The sequence below is a fragment of the Camellia sinensis genome, chromosome 3 (assembly GCF_055761805.1).
Source record: "Camellia sinensis isolate YWXY chromosome 3, ASM5576180v1, whole genome shotgun sequence".
Lineage (NCBI taxonomy): Eukaryota > Viridiplantae > Streptophyta > Magnoliopsida > Ericales > Theaceae > Camellia > Camellia sinensis.
Genome location: NC_138963.1, coordinates 21,119,209 through 21,135,072, shown reverse-complemented (window position 1 = coordinate 21,135,072; position 15,864 = coordinate 21,119,209).

Genomic DNA, 15,864 nt, shown 5'->3' with positions numbered 1-15,864 from the left:
ACTCAGAGCCATCAGTCGGCTTAGTCAGTTCCGGCCTCGAAGGCCAATCAGGGAGCCTCATTGTCTCAGTCTGTACAGCAGACTTATGCTCCGAGAGGGGAGCAGGTAGATCAGAGACCTTCAAGGCATGTGTATGCTATTACCGCGTAGGATCTTGTACCGGCTCCATCTGTTGTGAAAGGTACCTTTTTGTTTTTCAACTCGATTGCTAATGTGTTGATTGATACGGGTGCATCACATTCCTTTATATCTGCTGCATTTGCATCTGTTTTGGGGTTGGAGTTGGCGCAGTTAGCATCTCCTATTTGTGTTGCATCACCTGTTGGGGGTGAGTTGATTTTGAAGCAGGGGTGTAGAGGTTGTGATATTGAGGTCGCCGACCGCCAGCTTCCATTTTCTTTTGTAGTTATGGCTATGTCGAGTTTTGATGTGATTTTGGGTATGGACTGGCTATCGTCATACCGGGTTGTTATTGATTGCTACCGCCAGCGGGTTACTGCGTGTACCTTGAGCGGGGATTGTTTCCACTTATTGGGAGACCGGGTTGGCAGTGTTTTGCCACCAGTGTATGATCCACTAGGGCAGAGTGAGCTTAGTTGTCTTCTCGCTAGCTGTATGAGTAGTGAGTGTGATGAGACCCATACTGTATTGCCGAGAGTGGTTTATGAGTACTCAGACGTCTTTCCTGAGGATCTTGTTAGTTTGCCACACCATCGAGAGGTGGAGTTTTCTATTGATTTAGTGCCCAACACCGTGCCGATTTCCATGGCACCTTACCGTTTTGCCCCAGCCGAGTTAAGTGAGTTGAAGATTCAACTCCAGGAATTGCTAGATAAGGGCTTTATTTGCCCTAGTACTTCGCCGTGGAAAACACCGGCCCTCTTTGCTAAGAAGAAAGATGGGCTTTGAAACTTTGCATTGATTACCGGAAATTGAGTCGGGCTACGGTTAAGAACAAGTACCCTATGCCTCGCATTGATAATTTGTTTGACCAGTTGAAAGGGTCTTATTGTTTCTCTAAGATAGACTTGAGATCGGGCTACCATCAGTTGAGGGTCTAGAAGGAAGATATTCTGTACGTGGTATGGCCACTATGAGTTTCTGGTGATGTCTTTTGGGCTCACTAATGCACCGACAGTATTTATGGACTTGATGAACCGGATCTTCCGGGAATTTTTAGATCATTTTCGTGGACGACATCCTGATTTATTCATCTTCTGAGGAGGAGCACGAGGAACACTTGAGAGTGGTGCTTGAGTTGCTTAGAGCCCATAGGTTGTATGCCAAGTTTGGGAAGTATGAGTTCTGGCTAAGAGAGGTTAAGTTCTTAGGCCATGTAGTCTCCGAGGAAGGGGCGTCTATTGATACATCCAAGATAGAGGCAGTGCAAGATTGGGCACAGCCTAAGAGTGTTTTTGAGATCCGCAGTTTTCTAGGATTAGCTAGGTATTACCGCTGGTTTGTGAGGGATTTCTCCAGACTAGCTTCGCCGTTGACCGGATTGACGAGGAAAGGGGTCAAGTTTGTATGGAGTGAGACTTGTGAAAAGTCGTTCCAAGAGTTGAAAGTTAGACTTACAACCGCTCCAGTTTTGATTATTACGGAGAGAGGGTTGGGTTATGCAGTTTATTGTGATGCCTCACGAGAGGGTTTGGGTTGTGTGTTGATACAAAAATGGAAAGTGGTAGCCTATGGCTTGCGACAGTTGAAGATACACGAGAGGAATTACCCTACACATGACCTAGAGTTAGCAGTTGTGATTTTTGCCTTGAAGATTTGGAGGCACTACCTTTACGGTAAGAGATTCGAGGTGTTCTCGGATCATAAGAGTCTGAAGTATCTGTTTACACAAAAAGACTTGAACTTGAGGCAGAGGAGGTGGATAGAATTTATTGAGGATTACGACTTCGAGTTGTATTATCATCCGGGGAAGGCCAATGTTGTGGCCGATGCCCTTAGCAGGAAATCCATTAGTGATGTAGCTTGTATAGCCATCCGGGAGTGGGAGATGTTGCGTGCACTTGGCGAGTTTGATTTGCTTCTAGGTGAATCTGTTGAGTCTGCGGCCTTATTTTCAGTTGTTGCGTAGCCTACACTTGTGAGTCGAGTATTAGAGGCACAAAGAGGTGATCTTGAGGTAAAATCCCTCTGGGAGAAGATCTCCAGTGGAAAGGTTGAGAAGGGTTTGACTATGTATCCTAACCTGAGTGTGAGATACCGAGACCGTTTGTTTGTACCGGAGTCTTGCCGAGAGGAGGTACTCCGAGAGTTTCACCATTTACGCCTTGCGGTGCATCCGGGAGGCACTAAGATGTATCTTGATTTGGGTCGTCAGTTTTGGTGGCGGGGTATGAAGAAGGATGTGGCAATTTTTGTGTCTAAGTGCCTTACTCATCAGCAAGTGAAGGTCGAGCATCAGAGGCCAGCGGGTTTGTTATAACCCTTGCCTATAGCCGAGTAGAAGTGGGAGCATGTCACTATGGACTTCGTTGTAGGTCTTCCGAGGACTCAGTGGGGTAGTGATGCTATTTGGGTGGTTGTAAACCGGTTGACTAAGTCGGCGCACTTTATCCCTATGCGCGTGAGAGATTCGGTAGACCATCTTGCCGACTTGTATGTTCGGGACATAGTGAGGTTGCACGGGGTCCTAGTGTCGATCGTCTCAGATAGAGATCCACGTTTTACTGCTAGGTTGTGGCAGAGTTTGCAGAGTGCCTTGGGCACTAGATTGACCTTTAGCACGGCTTATCATCCTCAGACTGACGAGCAGTCAGAGCGTACTATACAGATCCTTGAGGATATGCTTCGAGGTTGTGTCCTTGACTTTAGTGGGTCGTGGGAGAGGCACTTGCCCTTGGTGGAGTTTGCCTACAACAACAGCTTCCAGTCGAGTATCGGTATGGCACCGTTTAAGGCCTTGTATGGCCGACTGTGTAGGTCTCCAGTTTGTTAGGCCGAGGTAGGTGACGCACCTTTGTTGGGCCCGGAGTTGGTTCGGGAAACAACGGAGAAGGTTGAGCTTATCCGTAAGAGGCTTGTTACAGCCCAGAGTCGCCAAAAGTGTTATACCGACCGTATGAGGAGGCCTTTGGTATTTGGGGTGGGTAATCATGTTTTCTTGAAAATATCACCTAGGCGGGGATTAATGAGGTTTGGTAAGAGTGGGAAGTTGTCCCCTCGGTTTATTAGCCCTTTCAAGATCCTTGAGAGGATTGGCGAGGTTGTCTATCGTTTAGCTTTCCGCCGCAGTTGTCCGGAGTGCATGACGTGTTTCATGTTAGTATGCTTCGGAAATACGAGCCGGATCCATCGCATGTATTGGATTGGACCGACTTAGAGGTTGATGAGGATGCCTCGTATGAGGAGAGACCGGTGCAAGTCTTGGATAGGCGGGATCAAGTCTTGTGAGGCAAGACCATTCCCTTGGTAAAAGTTTTGTGGAAAGATCACAAGGTTGAGAAAGCCACTTGGGAACGTGAATTGGAGGTCCGAGAGAAATATCTAGACCTATTTGTGGATGTTTGAGCATATGTTGTTTATTTTGCTGTATTGGTAAACTTTAAGAGCATTGAATATGTCTTAAGTTATAAAACAGTGTATATGTTTCGGTTTATGGAAGTATTTTGGAACTTGCCTTGAAATGAAAGTTTAATTTAACATTGTATGTGTTGAATGTGTTGTAGAAATGCAAATATATTATTAACATTGAATATGTTATGGAATGATGGAATATAGTGTTAGAAATTGTGGGTTTCAAAGAAATGTATGTTAATAATACATGTTGTAGCATATATTGTAAATTGCCTCTTGAATAGAGATGGGATGACCGGTAATAGGTCAGGATGTGGAATGTTGGATGGTAATGTTGTTGAAAAATTGAGAAATCATGTTTTTGAAAACTTGTATCTAATTTCGAGGACGAAATTCTTTAAGGGGGGAGGTTATAGCGATCCCGGTTCTTCCTCCTTTGGTTATTGTATCCGGACATGGTTCCATAGATGTCGGTTGTTGTTTATGTCTTGTTTCCATCCTTCAATACCTTGTATTTGAGTTATAAGATGTGTTGGGCAGGTTTGTTACAGGTTAGGTGTTTTTTGAAACAAATGGTTACTGCCCAGATTTTGGTGTCTTCGCTCGAGCGAGACTTTTGTCGCTCAAGCGAGCTCTGTATTTTAGATCCTTCGCTTGAGCCAGGGTTCCTTCGCTCTAGCGAGAATTGGGTGATGTGTCTGGTGGCTCGAGAAGGGAGTCTTGCGCTCGAGCTTGCGTCTGGTTCTGGTTCTGGACCTGAAGGTTGCAATTCTTCGCTCGAGTGAGCTTTCCTTCGCTCGAGCGAGCGAGGTCTATGTTTTGGGTTTCTTCGCTCGAGCATGCTTCTGGGTTGCAGACTTGAAGCTTTGATTTGTTGGCTCGAGTGAGGCTTTCTATGCTCGAGCAAGGTTTCTTTGTGTCTGGTAGCTCGAGCGACCACTCCTTCACTCGAGCGAGCCTCGAATATATCAGTTGGCAGCAACAGGATTACACTTCACTTTTTCATCCCCTTTTGTCTCTAAAACCCTAGATCGGCTTCCTCTCTCTCTAAACCACCACTTCTCTCTAAGGTTTAATCTAGTTCTAGTGTGTTTCTAGCCTAATCCCTTTGTAAAAAGGGTTGTGCTTGGTGTGGGCTTCACTTTGATCCGAAAATCTCTTGGTTTGGAGCACTTCGAGTTTTCATCAACTCCTCCATTTGGTCTCTCCATTTGAGGTATGGATAACCTACTCTATTCTATGAGTTTTAACATAAATTTTAATCACTTTGATTAGTTGATGCTATTGGGTAATTTTGGGAAAAGTTAGGATTTGTTGTGTAATTTATAAAAGAGGGATTTTCAATGTTTTGAGTCAAATATGTATTAGAGACTTGAAATTGGGGTTGTTTATGAATTATGAGTGAAGTTTGGCCTTGGGGGCAACATTTGAGAATAGAGGAATTAATGCCCTAATTATGTTGAATAATTAATTTGGGAAAATGTGAAATTGAAGTGAAATTCATGAAATTAGAAAATTGTGGGAGTAAATGGTGTAGTTGGATAATTTAATCACTCACCTATGAAAATGTTGGTATTTTATCTGTTTGATAAATTTATTATTTGTTTAAAGATAACTACTTTGGGCTATCGGTGGAGGATAGTATTGATTGTTGTAGACATTGTATGATGATTAGGAAAAACTGAAACTAATCACGTTGAATATGTCATTGAATATGACTGTTGAAATAATACAGCAAATGTATGTATTGATTGATCATTGTATATGATGAGTGTTTAAATACATTGTATATGTATATTGTTTGGGAGGAGATAGGGGATGTACTCCATGGTTTGAGAGGAGATAGGGGATGGACTCCACTGATACAGCAAATCTGTGTATCACTTGAAATATATAAGTGTTGAAGTATGGAAGTGTTTTACTATGAGTTTTATTCTCATGTGAATTGTGAAGTATGGAAGTGTATTAATATGTGTTATAATCTCATTGAATTGTTTGGCCGGGTTCTGAGTCATAATTATGAATCAAAACTGTATAAGTAAAGGAAACTGAAATGAAAAATGGATGTTCTTGATGTTGAATTGAAAAGTGTTGCGAGTTGGTTTATAAATGTCAACCATATATCAAATGCTATTGTTTTAGTTATTTCTTATACTTGGTTTAGTATATCTCTACTGAGCATTGGCTCACCCTATATAGGACATCATTTTTAGGTTCAGGTGATATGTCACCTCCAAGGACATAGCTTGGGAGGCTTAGAGGCTGAAGATCTCTTTTTGTTGTTTACCTTTTTGTGTATTACATGTAAATTCAAGCCGAGGGCTTAATGTGTATGAGTTAGTATTCTCCTTTTTGTAACCAAGTGCTGGCTTGAAAAGTTGTAAGCCCATAGGGCATTTACTTTTGTTGTCAACATGTAATACTTTTGTGATAAATACTCTGATAAATAGATGTACACTTTATTCTCTTGAATATATTGTCAACTTCTTGTATCATGAATGTATGAATTATGGGTTTATTTTGAGAACGTTACATTTCTAATACCATGACATGGCTTATGTGTTAATTATATGTACCCAAAAAAAAAAAAAAAATTTATAGATAAAACATGTTGAGTTATTTTTTTTAGGTAGTTAAATAAATGAATAAATTATAAATACACATCCGAGATTTATTTAAAATATGAATTAAGGATTTTTAAAAATTTTAACATATATCTTCATTATTGATTTTTTATTATTGAAAGTAGAATCTCATTGATCCTTAATCTATGTGATGTGATCCACGAGTTTCTTCGAATGTTCTCACGTAGAATCTCTATTTAACAACTTAGAGCATCTCCAACCCTGAACCAAAGTTTTCATCAAATCTGAGTAAAAAAATGACTTTTTCCTCAATCTGATACCGAGTGCTCCAACGGTTGATTTTCATCAAATTTTCATCAAATCTGTGCCGGGATAACCGGTTGGTTGACCGGGTGGTCGACCGGTTAAGCAAAAATTTTTTTTTTTTTTTTTTTTTGAACTTTTTGAACCTTTTAGTGGTCAACTGGCCGGTCAACCAGTAAGGAAAAAAAATTATATTTTTTTTTCAACTGTTTGACCTTTTTTTTGGAACTGTTTGAACCTTTTGGTAGTCGACCGGTTGGTCAACCAGCCGGTCGACCGGTTGGTCTCCCCCAACGGTCATGCACAATGTTTTGATGAAATGCGGAGCTTGTCCTCATTTTGGTGAAACGTTTGGTGAAATCTCGATTTGATACTAATTTGGTGAAACCGTTGGAGCATGAAAAAGTACTTTTTTCACCAAATTTTAAATTTGATGCCAGATTTGGTTCAGGGTTGGAGATGGTCTTAGAGAATGGGGAAAGAGAAAAAAGTGATCCTAAAATCTTTTTTTTTATATTTAATTATTTTTTCCTTTTCAAATAGACCTTAATCTTACTTAATACACATTTTAAAAGTATGCTATTTTAGCATCCACTTAAAGTATGCTATTTTAGCATCCACTTACTCTTTAAAGTATCAAACGTTTAACACATGAAATTAGACTAAACTTTTATTATTTTTTAACATATAACACATATTTAACATACAAATTTCACAAAAAGGATAAATTACACTGACAACTCCTGAGATTTGATCCAATTACATCTCACCCCTTGATGTTCTGAAAATTACATTCCCACCCTATGGTTACTAGTTTCATTTTACAAATCCCCTTGATAAAAAGGCAACAACTCCTAATAGAAAAATATAAAAAATTATATTGAAAAAAAAAGTAAAGCAAAGGAAAGGGAAAAAAAAAACAAAAAAAAAACAAATGAAGTAAAGCAAAGTAAAAAAAGAGAGAGTACATGAGTTCAATATTTTCATTTCATCTAAATAATTATAATGACAGGGGAGTTAGTGTAATTTCTCAAACGTTAGGGAGTGATATGTATTAAATATAAATCTCAAGGGGTATAATTGTAATTTACCCTTTAAAAAAAACTGACCTATTAACTTTTCTATGTGCTAACACTTCTGAGTTCTTAAAGAGTCATAGAAAATGTTTTAATATTTGGAATTCGTTATTTCGCTAAACTCTAATGTTGTGTTTAAATTATAAATTTAGATCAAAATTCTAGAAAGAGTTGCTATTCAAATTTAAAAATGAGACTCACTTCTTTTTTTTTTTTAACAAAGAAAGTAATAAAAAAGACCAACAAAACGAATCAACAAAAGGAGACAAGCTACATCTCTCTAAGCAGCAAACCTAGATCAAGTGGGAGATTTGAAACCCAATCAAGAGGGAGGTGCCCATGTAGCGAAGTCTGAGCCAGCCAGTAGGCTGCTTTGTTGGCCGAACATGGGCTCCTATTGAAGGACAAGTTTCCCTGAGTAATGCTAGAAATCATAAAAAAAATATTATGAAAATAATCATAAAAAATTTTCCACCTTTAAATTACACATACAATAAAATACCACACACTAATTAAAGGATGAAAAATCTTCATAATAGGCTTCATAATATTTTTTTCATGATCCCTAATATTAAGTTTTTTATATCAAAGAAGATTGCTCCACAATCCCAATGAGGAGCATTTTCAGACACACACCGGAGGATGACTACTTTGTTGTCCCCAGCCACTTCCAACCTTGACAAATTACGAGCCATGGCTAATTGACATGCACATCTAGCAGCCAAGCCTTCACCTTGGAGAGTCGAAAGAGTACACCACCTCTTAATTTTGAGCTCCAATGGGTTAGTTATTGGGCTAATTACTTTACCATCCTATTTTTTTGGTAATTACAATTGAAGAGCTCCAGAGGCTCTCCAAACAATTATATATGTATATATTTTAGATTTTTGTATATTTATGTCTTGGATTTGGGATTTTATATATTATATATATGTATATATATATATATATATATATGTGTGTGTGTATGTAACAATTTTATATGTTCTTTCAATTTTGTTTGATGAATTATGGAATAACTTAATTTGTATTTTGTATTTTTTTCCTCCTCATTCTACAGGTTTTGTATGTTTGTATGGGCAAATTTATTATTATTGCAAATTTATATTAGTAAAATATCAACAATTAGTATTTTTTTATTTTAAAAATTAATTAAGTTAGTTTAAATGATTAGCTAAAATAAAGGGCGTGGTTGAAGAACATAATAGCTAAAGTAATTAGGTAAAATAAATAGTGTATTTTTTTTATATTTTAACTAGTGAAAGGTAGAAAGTGTGATTGGTTGTGCCATCACCCAAGATACCTTGAGAGTTTCTAAGAAGAACCACAACCGAAGCTACTTTTGTTTAGGACATCTAATTAGATTTTGATTAGATTCGCTTTTCAAACTTAGGCTTGGTTTGGGAAGTGAGTTGGCTTTTTGACTTTTTTTGCTATTTTAGCTTGGGTTAAAAAGCTTGGTTTGGGAAGGATTTTTTAGCTTTTTGACTTTTTTTGTGAGAGAAGAGTATAATGATTATGGGTTGGATGTGATGTTTTATTTGTTGTGGCTAAAATAGCCTATTTTGTCTTTTGTGGCTAAAATAGCCAAAAAAGCCTCAAATCTTGCTTCCCAAACGGTGCCTTAGTAATGTATCAATTAGAATATTTAAGGCAACACTCTCTCTCATATCTTATCTAATTATAAACAAATAACATCACTTATACATCATTAGGTCTAGAAAATTACTTACACATCATTAGGTCTAGAAAATTGGTCTAAAAAGTGGAGTTGTATATCATTTTCTTTTAAAAAATTATAAATAAATTTTTTTTAATATTTTTTTAGTATTTGTCCACTTTTCTTTTTTAAATCATTACCCAAATTTATAATATAAATAAAACCTAAAAAATAAATAAAAAGCCATGAAATTCAACCTTGTTGTAAGTCAATACCAAACGAAAGTACTAGAGCATATTTCTTCTGGCCAGGGAATAAAACACAAACATAAGTCACGAGTCATCTGGTTTGGAAAATTCCCTTCCTTTTTTGGTGAAAAAGTCCCCAAAAAAAATGTAAATGATGTTTGGTGGTAAATGCTTTTAAGGGATATAAAAAGAAAATTTTAAGAATATATATTAAAAAAATTATTATTATTTATTAGGTTGCCAAATGTTTTAATTGTAAACAACACAATTTCCCTAAAAAAGTCAAGTTTTATCAATTTTCAACTTTGAAGCACTTGTCAAACTACCTTCGTTTGACAATTTATTTTATTTTTTATTTTTTATAAATTACAATCCTCACTAATAAGTTTCAAAATATAATTACACTAATCTCTTTTTAATAATGTTAAAGTAGACAAAAATAATACAATTGGTGCATAAACACGTCAATTGACAAGGATAAAATATAAATATCAATATCAATATGAAAATTTATTTTTGTATTTATAAAACTAATGCATAATTAAGAGAAACTGATTATAATATAAATATATTTAACTTGGGAAGTAAGTTAAAAATCAATTTTTTATTTCTTTAAATTTTAAAAAAAAATATGTAAAAAATTAGGAGCTCGTTTGGGAAGTTAGGTTTGGAGCTTTTTTTTATCTAAGATAACCAAAAAAAACAAAATAGATTTTTTAGTCCACTAAGACAAAATATCACATCCAACCCATAATCATTACATTCTTTCTCTTACAAAAGTTAAAAAAGCCAAAAAGTCTATCCCAAACCAAACTTTTTAGCCCCAGGCTAAAAGAGCAAAAAAGCCAATCCACTTTCTAAACGAACCCTAGAGAAGTAATGTCACCCAAAAAGTTTAGAAAAAAAAAATTAACTTTTAACTCAATTATCAAAATAGGCCTTAATATATATATACATATATATATTTTTTAATTTATCTTTTCTTTTTCTTTTTTCTTCTAGAACTGTAATTGAAAATGTCCACAGGGATAGGGTGGTGGGACCTATAATTAACTACCTTAATTAGCCTCCGTTTAAGATATGAGTTGGTTTTTTAACTTTTTAGTTTTTTTTGTCTAGTGCTAAAAAGCCTCTTTTGAGATAGGCTTTTTTATTTTTTTGACTTTTGTGATAGAAAAAATAAAATGATTATGGTTTTGATATGATATTTTGAGGTCTTTTGGGAAGCAAAAAAAAAAAAAAAAAGAGTCAGTTTTTAGCTTTTTATCTACTTTGGATCACATCACCTCTCACATTTTTTACTCACAAAAAGACAAAATAGACTAAAAAAGTCAAAAGTCAACTCTTTACCAACTTTCCAAAATATTACTTTGTGCTATTATGTTAAAAAACATATTTTGTCTTTTTGTGACTATTTTAGCCTAAGAGTAGAATGCCAAACATAGCCTAGGCTCCGAGGTTGGAAAATGTATAGGGATAGAGTGGTGGGATTTGGGGTGGCTGCTGTGATGGGTGCACAATAGTCACCGTTGTGCAGTTAAATGGGTCCATTTTGAGACCCATTTTGATAATTCAAACCGTTCATATTTTAGAATATATCAAATAAAATAAATAGCAATTATAATTTAAAGTATTAAAATGAATAAAATGTGAGTGGATGAAAAGATAAACGATATACGATTAATTTGATTTTTTACAAGTATGTTCTACTTGATATATTGTAAAACCTAAATTATTCGGATTATCGAAATTAGCCCTTAAATGGGCCAATTTGACTGCACAATAGTGGCTGTTGTGCGGCTATTGTGCACCCCGTACAGCAGCCACTCAAAATTCAGGGTGGTGAGGCCTAGAAATTGTTTTCTCAATTTTTTTTTGGAAAAATTATAAATTACTTTGATAAAAATAAATAATAAAAGATATTTTTAAAATTTTACAATTTATTTTTACTCTTTAAAAAGATAAATTTGTATGAAAATGATGTGTGTTTTTTTATTTTTATTAAATTTTGAAAATAATTTTTTAAAAATCAAACCAAATATAGTCATAATTTTAAAAGCTGATAGGCTAGGCTATTTGACCTGCATACGTTTTTTTATTTTTTTATTTTTTATTTTTATTTTTTTTTGTAATTTTGAAATTAAATAATTAGTGTATAAAGAAATTTATTTCTTAAATAAAATTAAAGTGTGATTGCTAATTACGATTTTTATTTAACACAAATTACTTTCTAATTTTTATTTTATTTTTGGGCAAATTATCTACACCTCCCTTAAGGTTTAACTAAATTACAGATTCTCCCTTGAGATTTTAGAAATTACATCCCACCCTGAGGTTTATATTCGCATAACAATTTAACTCCTACCGTTAACTAAACGTTAAGGATGGTTAGCTGATATCACCAAAACATAAATTGATGAACGATATTGTCCTTACTGAAATCCCTTTGATAAATTAACAAAATTTACAAAATAATTACGTTAGATGGAAAAAAAAAATTAAGTTTTTGGAACCATGTTTGATTTGTTGCTTAGAAAAAAATTTCAAAATTTTTTTAAAAAATAAAAGCTAATTTAATAAAAATAAATATGAAAAAATATATTTAACTTGTAAAAATTATTTCTAACCACTCAAAAGATAAAATTATAAAAGGATAAATTACAAATACACCCCTTGAGATTTACTTAAAGTACAGATTGGCCCATGTGATTTGAAAAATTACAATTACCTCCTTATTAGTATTTTTTATTTAACAGAATTAACTAAAAATGAAATTCATAATTGCTCTCCTGTACAATAATAAAATTACCTAAATTATTAATTGAAACATATTTTTAACATTATTAAAAACTGTTAATTGACTTGATGATTTATTAATAAAAGGGGCGATTTGTTATGAAATTAGAAACCTCAGAGGGGTGGAATGTAATTTCCAAAACCATAGCGGGCGATTCATATTTTAATCAAAACTTATGGGGTATATTTGTAATTTACCCTATATAAAAATAATAATAATTTTTTATTTTTTATTTCTTAACCAAATTAATTTTTAATTTTTTAAAAAAAAATTAAAAATAAATTTCTAAAAATCAAACCAAACATATTCTAAAAAGAAATTGACAAGCCATTTTTTGTGTTTTTAACTTATTTAATATAGCGATCCCGGTTTTCCCTCTCATGTTTACAGTATTCCGGACTCGGTTTCGTTGATAGTTGCTGTTGTCTGTATTTCATTTTCGTCCTTTAACTCTTTGCATTTGAGTTTAGAATTGTCTTGGGCGTGTTTCAAACAAGTTGGTTGAGCTTTTGTCCCAACTCTTGTTGCCCAGATTTTTAGTGATCCGCTCGAGCAGGTCTTCTTACGCTCGAGCGGAGTTTGCATACCTTCAGTAGTTTGTCCGTCTACAAAAATACTGCAGATGTGTTTTTCACACTCGAGCTGATTTATTTACGCTCGAGCGAATGTTCGATGTCTGTAAAAGTACTGGAAGAGTATAATCTACGCTCGAGCGGGTAGAGTTTTGCAGTTGTGTCTTGGCGCTCGAACGGGTATTCTTGAGCTTGAACGGGCCCAGTTTTTGTGTTTGACGCTTGAGCGTCCTATTCTTCGCTCGAGCGGGTCATACGTATATCAGTTGGCAGTTGGGTCATTTTAGATCACTTTTTCAACTCTCACTCTCTCTCTTACTTTTCAAAAACCTATTTTTAGAGCTTCTCTCACTACATTTCACCTTCTCTCTAAGGTTTGATCTAATTCTAGTGTGTTTCTAGCCTTGCCCCTTTGCAAAGAGTGTAGAGCTTGGCTTGGGCTACCTATCAATCCGAAAATCTTAGGATTTGGAGCACTTTCGATTTTCTTCACCTTCTCTTTTGGGCTCCGAATTTGGGGTAGGGATAACTACTCATATTTATGGTCTTTGACATAAACTTGTTGTCATTTTGATGTAATGTTGAAGTTGGATAATTGTGGGTGTTAGGGTTTCAATATGAAAAGAGGGGTTTTGTTCTTTTGGGCCAATACATGTGTATTTGGGTCCTAAAATGAGATTGTAGTTGTTTAATGATAATATTTGGACCTTTGGGTCAATATTGGAAAGATTGGAGAAAGCCCTAATTTTTGTTATGAGTTAATTTATATAATAAATTTGGGGATGTTATGGAAATATGAAATTGAGTTGGGAATAATGAAATTGGCTCATTATGTAGTAGAATAGTGGAGTTGGATTTAATAATCACTCACCTTTGAGAATTATGGATAATTTATCTGTTGGTTCATTTATTATCTGTTTAGAAATAACTGCTTTGGGCTATCGGTGGTGGATAGTCTTGATTGTTGTAGACACTGCATGATGATTAGGTAAATTAAAACTAATCAATTTGAGCATGTCATTGAGTATGACGGTTGGAATAATACAACGAATATGTGTATTGATTGGTCATTTTATATGATAAGTATTTGAATACATGGGTGCCGAATCCTGCGGATGAAATTTTCGTAAAATGGCAATTCGAAAATAATTATACACGGGTGCCGAATCCCGCGGATGAAATTTTCGTAAAATGGCAATTCGAAAATATCTATACATGGGTGCCGAGTCCCGCGGATGAAATTTTCGTAAAATGGCCACAAGAAAATAATTACACATGGGTGCCGAATCCCGCGGACGCAATTTCCATGAAATGGCAGTTTGAAGTATTGTTGGCATGAGATGTAGTCTCATTTAAGTTGTTTGGCCAGGTACTGCGCCGTGTTTACAAACTGAGATTTTGTTAAGTAAAGGATTATGGAACTGGATTGTACTGTATGTTGGTTTATATGAGTTAAACATTTATCAAGTGCTAATGTTTTAGTTATTGCTCATATTATGTTTAGCATATGTCTACTGGGCGTTAGCTCACCCTATTTGAGACATCATTTTCAGGTGCAGGTGACATGCCACCTCTAAGGACGTAGCTTGGGAGGCTTAGTGGCTGAGAGACCTTTTTGATTACTTTTTATATTACATGTATATCAAGCCAAGGGCTTTTTTTGTGTAGAGTTAGTGCTGTCCTTTTTTATAACCAAGTGTTGACTTGAAAAGTTGTAAACCCGTAGGGCATTTACTTTTGTTGTCAACATGTAATACATTTTGTAAGAATACTCTAATTTATGAAATGTGATATCTCTTTCTTGTATCATGGATGTCTGTTTTTAGGTTTATTTTGAGGGCGTTACATTTAATTATTTATTAATTTTATAATATTTTCACCATCTGACACTACAATATATAAGAGTTTTAGAGACCCATTTTTTTGATCTCTAAAAATGAAAATTTTGTTGCAAAAGATATTTAATGACTAATTTCTATCATCGTGTGGATAATCGCTAAAAGGCCGTATTGAAAAGTCAAAAATAAGGCTTTTAGCAATAAAATTTCAAAAATGTCAATAATAAATAGACTTTGTGGGACAATAATTTGGTCTCAAAAGTTTATTTTTGAGACAAAATTTGATACCAAAAAGATAATAATTAATCACTAATGTTCAATTTTCGTTGCTAAAAATATAATATGACACTTTTCGCAACAAAAATATTTGATCCCCTAAAAATAATTTTATCTTTAAATTTTGGTCTCTAAAACCTTAATTTTTTATAGTGTGATAAGTGTTTTTTCATTTTAATTTTGCATTTCATAACTTATTTAAAAATGATAATTTAACTAAACCTTTGGGGAGAATCTGTAATTTAGCTAAACCTCAGGGAGAATATGTAATTTAACTAAACCTTAAGGGGGTGTAGGTAATTTGCCCTTATTTGTCAAAAAGGCATTTTAGTCAATTTATGATATCCGTTAACGGTGTTAATTGCGATGAGGAGGGATGAAATTTTTGAAACCTCATGAAGAATTTGTAATTTCGTTAAATCTCAAGGAAAGTTAGATAATTTGCCCTTTATTTTATTTCTCTTCCATTGGTGATCCAATTGGAGATGACTTGATCAATTTGGGGGGCCTATTTTAGGGATCACATTAGTGATCCAAACTATTCATTTTGTATAGCTCATCAAGATAATAATTCATATACAAATCAAGTTAATTGGATATCAATAGTTGCAGGTTCGAATTATATTCGTTTTATAAAATTGATTGGTTAATATGATTTTTAAAATAAATTAGTTATCGATATCTGATCAATATATTTTTTTCATGAATACCCTTCTCGATGAATTTTAAAAAATGTACAATTTAAATCATTTGAGGTGAGTATCAAAATGAGTCTATTAAAACCAACAACACCTTCTAGTTTCACCAATTGAACCTCAACTAGAATCATTCTTTTTAAATTATTACATTAAAGTAAAAAAAATGTGATTAATAATAATATTTTTAAGAAAAACATGATTTAAATACAGAGTTTAAGGTAAATTGAAAAATAAATTGATCCATATACCAAAAAATAAAAAATAAAAATACTGGACAAAA